General features: G+C 35.9%; 1 long non-coding RNA gene across 2 annotated transcripts in view; it reads left to right on the top strand.

The window, feature by feature from the left end:
* The first annotated feature begins 632 nt into the window (after positions 1 to 632).
* Positions 633 to 13,476, top strand: part of LOC309666474 — a 55,254-nt gene continuing 42,410 nt past the window's right edge. The window contains exons 1-2 of one of the 2 annotated variants that reach the window (XR_014267119.1): positions 633 to 9,432; positions 11,899 to 12,022. This is a non-coding gene — a long non-coding RNA (uncharacterized lncRNA). Of the gene's footprint in view, positions 12,023 to 13,476 lie in introns of both variants that reach the window. The other variant, XR_014267120.1, reaches the window with a different exon arrangement.

Genomic DNA, 13,476 nt, shown 5'->3' with positions numbered 1-13,476 from the left:
TTTCTTCACTAGATTATTAGCTCCTCCATGGCCAACTCTGTACTTCAGTGGTGCCTAATACACAGCAGGATCTTCATATGTATTTGGCAAATCAATACATTTTAGAGAATGTCACCTCAATTATATTTCACAATAATGGAGAACTTGGAATTGATGACTATTACATAAATTATTGGCCAATGACTTTGCTCTTGTATAAAACCATAGTATACCCATATTGGAAACATTGGATTCATTTAAAAAAGAAATAATAAAGCTGGAAAGCTTCCAGAAAAATGATAATTAATATCAAAATGATTGGAAGCACTCGTATAAAGTATATTTTGAATCAAATCTTAGGAATTGGGAAAGTATTGATATCACTTATTTGTGGAATCTAAAAAAATGATACGAACGAACTTATTTACAAAACAGAAATAGACACACAGACATAGAAAACAGACTTGAGGTTACCAAAGGGGATAGTGGGGAGGGGAGGGGAGATAAATTAGGATCTTGGGATTAACATATATCAATATACAGTACTATATACAAAATAGATAAAACAACAAGGACCTACTGTATAGCACAGGGAACTATACTCAATATCTTATAATAACCTATAATGGAAAAGAATCTGAAAAAGAATCTATATATATATATCACTTTGCTGTACTCTTGAAACTAACACAATATTGTAAATTAACTATACATCAATTAAAAAAATTTGTACAAAAAAAAGAATTGAGAAAACATTGCCTTAGAATAGATATACTTGTAATTCATAAAATCTTAAAGGCTGTGGGCCTTATGAATGTGGACTTATTCAACATAAGAAACACCATCTTAAGTTTCAAAGAAATAAATTTAAGCAAATTGATGCAAGAAATTATCTTCACACAGAAGTTAGAAATTTTATGGGATTCAACCTCAGGAGATGCTAGAAGTTGAAAATAATTTTTAAAGAATTCCAAATAAAACTACTTTTATTTGAAAAAATCATAACAAATTTGGATTAAAGGTGTTTAAAATTATAATTTTATCTTTTGTGAGCCTAAATAATGATAGTTCTTTGAATTGGTACCTCAAACTGGTACCTCAAAAAATAGCTAACTTACATGGATAGAGTTTACATGTCCTAGGGAGGAAAACAATGCAGTTCCTTTTTAGAATTCACTGAGGACAGTCTAGTGCTTAGGGGTGTAGACTCTGGAGCCAGGCTGCCTGGGTTCACCACTTGTGTGGCCTTGGTCAAGTTTCTTAACATTTCTGTGTCTCTAAAATGGGCATAGTTGTGTTAATCCACTTAAATGAGTAAATACATGTAACCAAATTTACATTTGGTAAGTTGGCAATAAACCTTAGGTATTGCTATTTTCTCTTACATTTATGCATTGTGTTACTGAGGGTAACCAGTTTTTCTGTGTAGGTGTAGATTCTTTTCCACAATGAGCATCTCTCATTACCCTCTGAGTTGTAGTTGTAGTTGCCAGTTAAGCAACTGTAATGTTATTTTGTGGCTTCTAATTCAAGAAATGATCTTAAAGATTGACATATAAATGGTTCATGGTTCTTAAGTATTCTTTTCTCATATTTTGTTTATATTTGATTTCATTCATATAGTTTTGTTTGACAAATATATTTACCTTTATGTCTGATATAGAATAAGTATTGTTTTAATTTTATTGAATGTTTTGGCTTCATTTCTTCTCTTGACAATTTAAATATTTCACTCCACTTTCTTCTTGTCTTCATGGTTTCTGAGAAATTGGATATAAATCTTATCTTTGCTCCTCTATACATTAGGTGTTTTTCCCTCTGGCTTTGTTCAGGATTTTTTTTTAATCTTTGATTTTCTACAGTTTAAATATATGACTAGGTATAGCTTTTTTGGCACTTATCCTGTATTTGTCCCACTGTTTTTAGATATTCTGTTCTGGTTTTTTTGTTTTGTTTTGTTTCCCCCCCCCAGCCAAGTCTCTTTTCTCTTTGCTTTTCAGTTTTTGTTTTTTTTTAAAGAACTTCCAATCAGAAGTTTTCTTTTATTTATTTATTTATTTATTTACTTATTTATTTATTTTTGGCTGTGTTGGGTCTTCGTTTCTGTGTGAGGGCTTTCTCTAATTGAGGCAAGCGAGGGCCACTCTTCATCACGGTGCGCAGGCCTCTCACTATCGCGGCCTCTCTTGTTGAGGAGCACAGGCTCCAGATGCACAGGCTCAGTAGTTGTGGCTCATGGGCCTAGTTGCTCCGCAGCATGTGGGATCTTCCCAGACCAGGGCTCGAACCCGTGTCCCCTGCATTAGCAGGCAGATTCTCAACCACTGCGCCACCAGGGAAGCCCTGCTTTTCAGTTTTGAAAGTTTCTTTTGACATATTCTCAATATCCAGAGGATATTGAATATTCTCAGATTCTTTCCTCAGCCATGTCCAGTCTAATAATGAGCCCATCAAAGACATTGTTCATTTCTGTTACAGTGTTTTTGATCTCTAGCATATTTTTTGATTCTTTCTTAGAATTTCCATCTCTCTACTTACACTATCCATTTATTCTTGCGTGTTTACTTTTTTCTTTAGAGCCCTTAGCATATTAATCATAGTTGTTTTAAATTTACATTCTGAAGCTGGTTCTGATGCTTGCTCTGTCTCTTTAAACTGTGATTTTTGCCTTTTAGTATGCCTGTAATTTTTTGCTAAAAGCTAGACATGGTGTACTGGGTGAAAGGAACTCCCAGAAATAGGCCTTTATTGATATGCTGGTAAGGTGTGGGAGAGCAGAAATGTTCTAGAGCAGTGGTCCCCAATCCCTGGGCCACGGACCGGTACTGGGCCGCAGCCTGCTAGGAACTGGGCTGCACAGCAGGAGGCAAGCAGGAAGCAAGCAAAGCTTCATCTGCCGCTCCCCATCGCTTGCATTACCACCTGAACCATCCCCCCGCCCCACCACTGGTCCATAGAAAAATTGTCTTCCACGAAAACGGTCCCTGGTGCCAAAAATATTGGGGACCACTGTCCTAGGGGCCTATGATTAGGTCTTAGTCTTTTAGTGAGCCTGTGTCTGAACTGTGAACTTCACAAGTGCCTCTCAGTCCCCTACTCCCACACTTTAGGTGGGAGAGTTGGCTGGAGGGGGGTGGAGCTGAATATTTTCCTTGCCCCTCATGGAAGGCTAGAGGGGGTCAGTTAGGCTTTAATAAAACCCAAATAGGTTAGGTGCTGGTAAAATAGTTTCTCTTGAGCACAGACTTGTTAAAAGAACAGAATGCTCTGCATATTCCAAAATGGTTAGTTTTCTCCCTTCCCTGTAGGAAGCCCAAGGAGATTTTTCTTTGATATTCACTGTGAGAACTTGGTTGAGCTCCAGGAGGTAAAATGCCTCAAATTTTTTTTCTTTTTTTAGGGTGGGTTTTTCAGTGCAGCAATTCAGAATTCATGATATGATAATTGAGAATTGGTAGACAGAGAGTGATGAGGGTTTTGAAAGGATCATGATGAGTAACTATTTATTTGATAAGAGAATAGTTTCCTGGTTGAGTGATCCAATGCCCTGGAGTTTTTAACTCTCAGACTTGTCTACATTGAGCCTTCAGCAATTTGTCTATTAAAGTTCAAATTTTCCTATGCTGCTACTATTTCTGGAGGTTTCTGCTGGTGGGTTTCTGCTCTGGTAAGTTGTGATTCTATCTGCCTGTCTCTCCAGTTTGGGGGGCAATGGCTTGCCTGTGATCTCACTTCTCTGACAGATCTAAGAAGAGCTGTTGATTTTTCAGTTTGTTCAGATTTCTACTTGTTGTTAGGACAGAGTGGCAACTTCCAAGCATCTTACAAGCTGGACTAGAAACTGGAAGTTCCCTTGGTTTATTTCTTACCTTTGAGAATATTGGTTTTGAAAGGTCAGTAAATTAACTTGAACATATTTAGCCATAATTTTCCTGTTTATAAAATACAGTCAGGTATGTAGAATGTTGTTTTAGTTTCCTATTGCTGCTGTAACAAATTACCACAAACTTCCTGCTTAAACTAACAGAAATGTATTCTCTTACAGATGTGGAGACCAAAAGTCTGAAATGAGTCTTTTGGGGCTAAAATCAAGGTGTCAGCAAGATTGGTTTCTTCTGAGGGCTCCAGGGAAGAATACATTCCTTGCCTCTTCCAGTTTCTAGAGGCTGCTGGTGTTCCTTTGTTTCTGGCCACATCACTCCAATCTCTGCTTCAGTAATCACATGGTCTTCTTCCTTTCTGTAGTCAAGTCTTCCTCTACCTTTCTCTTAAAAGGATACTTGCAATTGCATTTAGGACCCACTTGGATAATCCAGGAAAATCTCCCCATCTCAAAATTCTCAATCATATCTGCAAAATTCCTTTTGCCACATAAAGTAACATTCACAGGTTCCAGGGATTAGAACCTGGATATCTTTGGAGGCCATTATTCAGTCTACCACCAATGTGCTTAGAAAAGTATCATTTCCTTTTCTGATTATTAAATGTACCTTGAGAAATTTTTATGAATTGATCACACTAGGTTTCATTGCAGGACAGAATAAATATTATTGGAGGATTGTGTAAGAATTTAAACAATAACTTTGCAAGTGCTACATAGGTAGCAGGAGGAAATACCTTGTCAGTTTTTGACTGACCAAGATGGTGGTTTAAATTAAAGTCTCAATTCTAATAGCAACAACAAAATAAACTGATATGCACAGATTTTTATAGATGTTTGGTTAGGAGAAATTTGTATCTCTCCAGCTGGTTAAAAAAAAAAATGGTAGAGAGCTCCTATACATACAACCAGAATATAACACTTCGACTGAAAAAAAAAATGCACAACCTAAAAGTTGAGAGTTATGTTTTATTTGGCGGACATTCTTAGGACTTCAAGCCCAGGAGACAGCCTCTCAGATAACGCTGAGAAAACTGTTCCGAAGAGGAGGAGGGGGAAGCCAGAATATATAGGAGTTTTTGCAACAGCACCAGGTAGCTGAAACAAAAGATTACTGTTAACAAAAGAAAACTAGATGTCTCAAATTAAGGAATTTAGTGCTCTTCTATGTTTGGGAAGATGCAAGATTCTGGGCTCACTGAAGTCATTCCTTTGATATTCACCTCAGCTGTCTGGGACCAGTTATCCTGTGTTTTCTCATCCTGAGTTTCCTCAGACTGCACCATCAGGGGTGACTGCAGTCTGGTGACTGCTAGATGGCAGGCATTCCTTGCTTTCATCCTCAGTTCTCTCAAGGCTCACCACGGGGAGTGGCTATAATCACTGATGGCTGCAACATCCTTTGTTTACTGATATGGCGGGCAATATTTTATTTCCACATGTCCTATTTTCAGCAAGAGTATTGCCCCTCTTTCCTTCCATGTACGCCCTTCTGGACTGTCTTGCCATTTTGCAGTTTTCCAATTTAAACTTTAATTTAAATATTTCATCCAAATAAAGTATTTTAGGACAGAATGCGTGAAAAGAGCATGCAATGTAATTTTCCCAGAATCTTAACTCCCTTTGGAATAGCTTTAGATATTAATGACTCTAGGTCTGATCAAAGAATCAGAAACACGAAGCTGGAAATGATGAAAGGGTAGTGGCACAAAAGCATAACACTTCAAATTATTTAAGGAAAAAAGAATCTTTTAGTGGGTATCTGTGGAGTTTCAGGATAATCACTGAGAAACAGCATTTGAGATGTCTGACAAAACAATGAAAATAACTTAAACATTTTGAATAGTTGAAAGTTAGGTTTAAATGAAAGCTTGTCTCAACTTCAAAATACTGAATTTTGCAAGAGAAGTCTATAATTACTGTCATCAGATGCTGGGGCCCCCAACCAGCATCATGTTAAATTAAACCCTCTGAATTCTGTGTTTATCTTTCTGCTTCTTTATGTGGTGGAGAAAGGAGAGTTCAGAAATAGTTATGGTAAAGTCTGAGTGCTTCCCTTTTTTATTTTAGTGAGCAGGTCCAATATAAATATTCAAAACTTAAATTCTCATATAGGGGATGGAATTTTCAAGTGAACCATTATATACAGGGGCATTTTTTAAAGTGAGGGCCCAGGCCGTAAAGAAAGCAGTGGTAGGTATCAAATTAGAAAAAGAGAATCACCATGAAAACGGCAATGCAAATATATAGATATAAAGACTGGACAACAGCTGGGAAAAGCTGAAGTTTTAAAAATACCTTATTTGATGTATTACCCATATGATATTTTAAAAAAGCAAGATAAAAACATACTCAGAACGCATCATCATACAGTCATATGGTAATGAAGTAAGTCTACCCCCCAGTGATGTCATTGCTGGTTTCAGACCATTCTAGGAAAAGATTCTGTGGACAGATAAATGTACATCATGCCTTCCGGTTTTATGGTATTGGAATTCAGACTACATAGATTATAATTTGTTTATGCCTACTCTTTGTGTTAAACTAAAAGAAGTTGGATTGCCTAGACACTGAGTGTTTTGCTTGAATGAGTTGTTTTTTTTAAAAAAGCTAGTATTTATAATGTCATGAATCACACTAAAAACTTCTCTTTATAAAAGAAAAAATCCAAAGCAATTGTAGATTAGAGATTGAGTGAAAATAGAGTGATTAAGAGGTTGGGCTTCAGAGTCAGACAGACACATACTTAAATTCTGGCTATGTCACTTACAGTAGTGTAATTTTGGGCAAATTACCTAGATTCTTCAAACCCTGGTTTCCTCATCTGAATAATAATACTAGCAACAACAGCAATAATAATAGCAGCACCAGCTTCATCGGTGTTTTGTGAAAAGTAAAATGTCGATACATATGAACTGCATAATTGCTGAATTAATAGTCATTGGTATGATTATTGTTGCTGGGTGAACTTCATGGTCCAAATTTCACAGACTCCAGTGCCCTATTCCCAGCAAAGGAGGAGAGGAATGTAGAAATGTGGAAGATGCCATCAGCCTTGAAAGTTTAGTAAATCTCTTTGTGATCTCATCTGTGAGAACATTTTTCATAACTTTTTCCAAACAATTGTTAATATATTTATATTTTCTATATATAGCAGATACACTGGGAAATGTTTTATAAATTTAGGTTTAAATTTAAAACATTCCCTTTTATCTGACATTCAGGCCACTTTGAATTTAAAGTATGTCTCCTTGCCCTAGTATTTTATGATTTAGGAAATAAGTTTGAGTGTACTTTCCATATTATTCACAAATGAAAAAATAATACAAACTTGTTTGAACTCTTACTGTGTTCCAAGTACTGTTCTAAGCATGTTACATACTTCATTTCATTTAATCTTCAAAATAGTCTTATGAGGTAGGAAATATTATTCTTTACAGAGAGAGTTTTAATTTATGGATTCTAATCATATTACCTTTTAGGCACCAATGTTTTCAATGTTTTTAGTCAGTATACATATAGTAGCATTTTTATCTACTATAGTTTTTTAATGGTTAAGTGTTCAGAGCTATACATTAAAGGCTGTGTAGTGAGTTGGTTGAAGGCACAAGCTGTGAATTATGAAAGATCTTGGTTCCAATTCTGACTCTAGACTAGTGCTGACCTTGGGTAAACTGCTTAACTTTTGGGGACAGTTATTACTTTACATATTGAATGGGGCTAATGTTAACTACTTCATAGATTTATTTTAAGGATTAAGTGACTCAATTAATATAGTGTAAAATGTTGCCGATAGAGCCTGGCACATAATAAGCACTCATTTAATGGTTGTCATTATTTTTGATAAACATGCAACGAGTTACTGATGGATAAAACACACACACACACACACACACACACACACAGCTAGAGACCATAGGAAATGCTAAGCTAAAAATAGTATGCTTACAGTATTTGGATTTATAATTTAATGAGAAAGCAACATGCATGTATGAAAGAAATACTTTTTAAGAAATACAAACAGGGCTTTATAAGGTTGTAGGAGATGGAGATAAATTCTGAGTGTTGGGGTATAGCTCAAATGAGAGGAGGTGGAGAAAATAGTACCTGAACTGGGTTTGGAAATATAAATAATATGTTATTTTTTGGAGAAGGGAGAAAAGAGCTTTCTTGATGCAGAGAATAGCATGAGTAAATGCCCTGAACTATAGACTACAGTACCCATGGAATAGTAACTATTATGGTGTGTGGTATGATTGGAGAATGGAGTTTGTGGAGACATCAATTTAGAAATAAGTCTGAAAGACAGATATAGCCTAGATTGTTAAATGCCTCGCTAAGAACTTTTAATCTTACTGTTTAGAAGACTCCTCCATTAGGAATGTGGAAAATATATTTGGAAAGGTGAGGCAGTCAGTGAGAACAGTTAAGACATTGTCCAGATGATTTAGTGGAAATCGATGAATACTTAGACAAGGGTAGTGACAATAGGAATAGAACATAGGACTGAATAAATACAAAAGACATTTTGGAGATATCAGCCAGAGACATTCATTTATTAATGGCTGTGGTGGGAGTAGGGCTGAGGAAGGGGTCAAATATGATGTAACGTTTTCATCAGGCGGCTAGAACAATAGTGATACTATTCACTGAGACCAAATCCTCATGAAGGAGGTTTGGGGACAGTATGTTTCTGGACATAATGAGTATGAAATAGTCCAGTCTAGTGTGAGTATAGACTATTTGGTAGTCCAAGTAGATTTGTCCTAAATACACATGGAAATTTGAGCCTGGAGCTTAAGTAAAGAGTCCAAGTTTGGATGTAGAATATGATTCTTATAGGTGACAGAGAAATATAATTTATTTTGAGACACGCTTGAAAACACCAGGTGGCCTTTTGAATTCTTAGTACAGTTTCTAAAATCTAGGTGTATGGAACACACACAATCTCTTTATAACCTACAGTGTATTTTAGGTGGAATACATCTATTTAATACCCGGCCCTTATTTTTTGTTCTTGGCCAGAGGATATAATTTTTTGGATTAAGAATAAGGTGTGGGAGAGTCAATGATTCTGGAATACACTCCACAAGTGCTTTGACAGAACCTGTCTTATTACCTCACATAAACCCCACCTGCTGGGGCCTTTGCTTGATTGGCAATCTGGTAATCCTCTTGTGAGAATTAACTGAACGGCTTTATCTATAAATAACATTCACTTTCAAGTGTGAGATACAAAGGTGTAGTTATGGTGATGAGAGATTGTCTAGCCTACCACCTTTTTAAATTCAGAGTTAGTTCCTAACGAATTTGTCAAGCTTTTACATTCTTGTCACATTTCTACTATCTTAGGGCATAGTTTGTGAAGAAAACAACTTTTCTTGGAGGAAATATGAATCTGTTTTAGGATTTAGCTTATTATTAGTATTGTTATTACTCTAATGCTTAATTGGGTAATATTGAACCACTTTTTTCTTCCAGTTTTGAGATATCATTGACATAACAGCACTGTATAAGTTTAAAGTGTGCAGCATAATGATTTGACCTACATACATCATGAAGTGATTATCACAGTAAGTTTGGTGAATGTCTATCATCTCAGATAAATAAAAATGAAGGAAAAAGAAGGAAATATTTTTTCCTTGTGATGAGAACACTTAGGATTTACTCTTTTAACAACTTTCATATAGAACATTCAGTAATGTTAGTTATATTAATCATGTTGCACATTACATTCCTAGTACTTATTTATCTTATAACTGGAAGTCTGTATCTTTTGATCACCTTCATCCAATCCACCTCACACTCCCCACCTGTAACCACAAATCTGATCTCTTTTTTTTTATGAGTTTGTTTACTTGTTTTTGAAGTATAATTAACCTATGACACTAGTTGGTTCCTGTTACCAACATAGTGAGTTGATATTTCTATACATTTCAAAATGATCACCGTGACAAGTGTAGTCACCATGTGTCACCATACAAAGATATTACCTTATTATTACATTGAATAAATTTTAATAATTTACAGAACACTTTCACTGACATGGTTTCACCTTGATCTTCACAATAACTCAAGTGGAGGCAGAGTTGTTACATTTAATAGGTGAAGAAACAGACTGAGAGAGGTTGAGTAACTTGCTCAAGATCCCAGAGCCAATAAGAGTTGGAACCAGGGCTTTGACATTAACTTGGCTCCAGATGGGCTTTTCTATTCCTATTACATGTCTCTACTTTTTCTAGTAATATTTCTACATCTGATATTTAATATTCTTCCTTGTATGGTCTCAAATGAATAGACTATATATATTCTTGTTTTCCACCTTCAAAATTCTTGACATATCTTTTGATATGGTAAATGTGCTATTAAAATATGATCAACACCTTAGGAAAAAGTCTGTGTGTTAACTCTTCATATTGATGGTGTCAAGGTTGTTGATTCTTGTTTGATTTTCTCTTTCCTTTTCTCATTCTTTTTCTTTCCTTCCTTCCTTCTTTCTTCCTTCCTTCCTTCCTTCCTTCCTTCCTTCCTTCCTTCCTTCCTTCCTTCCTTCCTTTCTTTCTTTCTTTCCTTTCTTTCTTTCTTTCTTTCTTTCTTTCTTTCTTTCTTTCTTTCTTTCTTTCTTTCTTTCTTTCTTTCTTTCTTTCTTCTTTCTTTCTTTCTGTAGCTGCATGACTATGTTAAGCTTAACTAAGTTACTAGTAGATTTTGGCTGTAATTTTAAGAAACACATATTTTGGCTTTATTTTCAAAATAGGTGTTATTTAAATCATGGTATTTACGTTTTATGAAAATTGAAAACTAATAAGAATGAAATATGGAATTGAGGTTGAGCAAAATGTATAAGAAACAATAAGGTAGCCAAATACCTGTTTATATCCAGAATCTGTTCTGCCTTTCCTTTTTTAAAGAAAATATTTTGAATGTCATCTTTAGGGACTGTAAATAAAAAATTGATCCTTTACCTAAAGTGTATTGTCTTTTAACTGGGGAAAAGGGCAGAGATAAAAGAGAACCCAGCTTAGGACACCGCACTGCCCTTTATTGGAAGGAGCAGTGCTGCCAGCTGTCTTTGCCCTGGTTCAGATGCTAGAGTCATTCAAGGAGTCTGATGCTATTTACCCCTTGTTCAAGTTTGTATTCCTACTGTTTCTTGAGGTCTTTCCTAGTCACGGAAGAGAAGGAGTTAGGCAGAAGGGATCTCAGAATATTGTCTTTGTGTGTTAAAGAGCTATCATAATCACTGAGAGAAACGTAAGTTTCACTGGGTGATGAGTATCACTGTATCAGTATTTTCTTGGAAAGAACTATTATGATGCAAATCAGTGTGTAACCTGGAAGAGGACATCACCAGAAAAGGACCAACTAACAATTGCTTCGTCAGATGTACAGAAACAAAACAAAACAAACTTAATTACATTATCACTTAACGTGGCTAACTTTCTAGTGCTCATTTTTTACAGTTTGGGAGGATTCTATTTAGATTTTAAGAGTCAGCAACCTCTTTTCCTTATTTCGCAGAACGTTATTTTAGTTACGTTTCCTCCCCCACCCCTTTTTTTACATTTATTTAGTTTTTTGGAAACATTTCAAGATATAAAGTGAATAGAATCTTTAGCAACACAATAAGGGCCTTTCCTAATCCTGGCTGAGAAGAGGTGGAACAACCTGTTCAATACTGAGCAGAGAAGTTAGCATTTCAGTATCTCTGTGTGCATTTCAGTATCTCTGTGTGCATTTCAGTATCTCTGTGTGCATTTCAGTATCTCTGTGAGAATTTATTTGTAGTAAAGTTGTCAATTTTAAAATTCTTTAAAACAAATTTGGTCATTCTACCCTTTATTTGCTTAATTTAATTTGTAGACTGATGAAATTTCCCTCCTTATTGGATAATTTCCATATTTTAGTTTTGGTCAACGAGGCCAGTCCCACGTAGAATTCCCAAGTTGTCCGAGTTTTGTGTTTAGCCTCTGATCCCTTTCCCTTTTGACATTTGGCTTCCTTGCTTAGCTGATCTTGCCTTGTTCCCACTCCTACAGCACACACTGGCTGTTCTTCTAGCAGTGCTGTATGCTGTATGTACCATTCCTCCAGCCTCCCGGCCATTCAACACTCCCTGCAGGTTCACCTCTTCCCTCATTATTTGCTGCTTCCCTTTTGACAGTAAGTATTCTGATAGATTAATCTATTCTAAAGAATTTGTGATTTATAGTGTCTTATTTCTCCAGATAATGTTGTGTTGTGATATTTCAAAATGCAACTGCCAGAGAAACTCCAAGAAACATCACGTAAGTAGGAAAAAATGTATTAGTGGCAGGAATCCTAGGCTTGGGTGCAGGCCAGTTTGAGAGGGAATTTGGAGGCCTTTTGCTAGCCTCAGATTCACATTTTCTAGGCAGCTCCCTACATCATCTGAGGTGGAATTTTGATGCTCTGTGTCTGGTTTTTAACTCCACACTCAGTGAGACTATCATGTGAAATTATTACCAAGGGGGAATTTAGCCACTGCCTTTGCAAGCCAATAGGCAGTTTATCAAAGGGTAAAGAGGACATTTTTTCAGATCTGTCTTGGGTTTTGTTGTAGGGCACAGTCTCTGCTGTTTTATTTTATTTTTTATTATTTTTCTGCTGTTTTATTTAATCAACATAGGCTGTTTCTATACTCATAATTATGAATAGAGGATTTAAGTTTAATGTTTTAAATTCCATGTTTCTAAGATTAATATTAAAAGGATTGAAAAATGGCAAGCCTTTTCAGGATGTGTAATCAAATAGGTAAATTATATATACCCCTGGAGAAATTTCAAAAATTTTCCAGTTTTTTAAAATATAATTTTCAATTTCATATACCCACTTTCTCTATTAACATATTGCATTCACAGGAGAGCATTTCTTTTCTTTTTTTAATTTAATTTTATTTATTTTTTTATACAGCAGGTTCTTATTACTCATCAATTTTATACACATCAGTGTATACGTGTCAATCCCAATCGCCCAATTCATCACACCACCACTACCACCCTGCCGCAGCTTTCCCCCCTTGTTGTCCATACGTTTGTTCTCTACATCAGTGTCTCTATTTCTGCCCTGCAAACCGGTTCATCTGTACCATTTTTCTAGGCTCCACATATATGCGTTAATATACGATATTTGTTTTTCTCTTTCTGGCTTACTTCACTCAGTATGACAGTCTCTAGATTCATCCACGTCTCAACAAATGACCCAATTTCGTTGCTTTTTATGGCTGAGTAATATTCCATTGTATATATGTACCACATCTTCCTTATCAATTCGTCTGTCGATGGGCATTTAGGTTGCTTCCATGACGTGGCTATTGTAAATAGTGCTGCAATGAACATTGGGGTGCATGTATCTTTTTGAATTATGGTTTTCTCTGGGCATACGACCAGTAGTGGGATTGCTGGATCATATGGTAATTCTATTTTTACATTTTTAAGGACCCTCCATACTGTTCTCCATAGTGGCTGTATCAATTTACATTCCCACCAACAGTGCAAGAGGGTTCCCTTTTCTCCACACCCTCTCCAGCATTTGTTGTTTGTAGATTTTCTGGTGATGCCCATTCTAACTGGTGTGAGGTGATACCTCATTGTAGT

This window comes from Balaenoptera physalus, assembly GCF_965194825.1.
Source record: "Balaenoptera physalus genome assembly, chromosome: 1".
Taxonomy (NCBI): domain Eukaryota; kingdom Metazoa; phylum Chordata; class Mammalia; order Artiodactyla; family Balaenopteridae; genus Balaenoptera; species Balaenoptera physalus.
The sequence above is the reverse complement of the archived record's forward strand: the minus strand, read 5'-3'. Positions and strand labels throughout refer to the sequence as shown.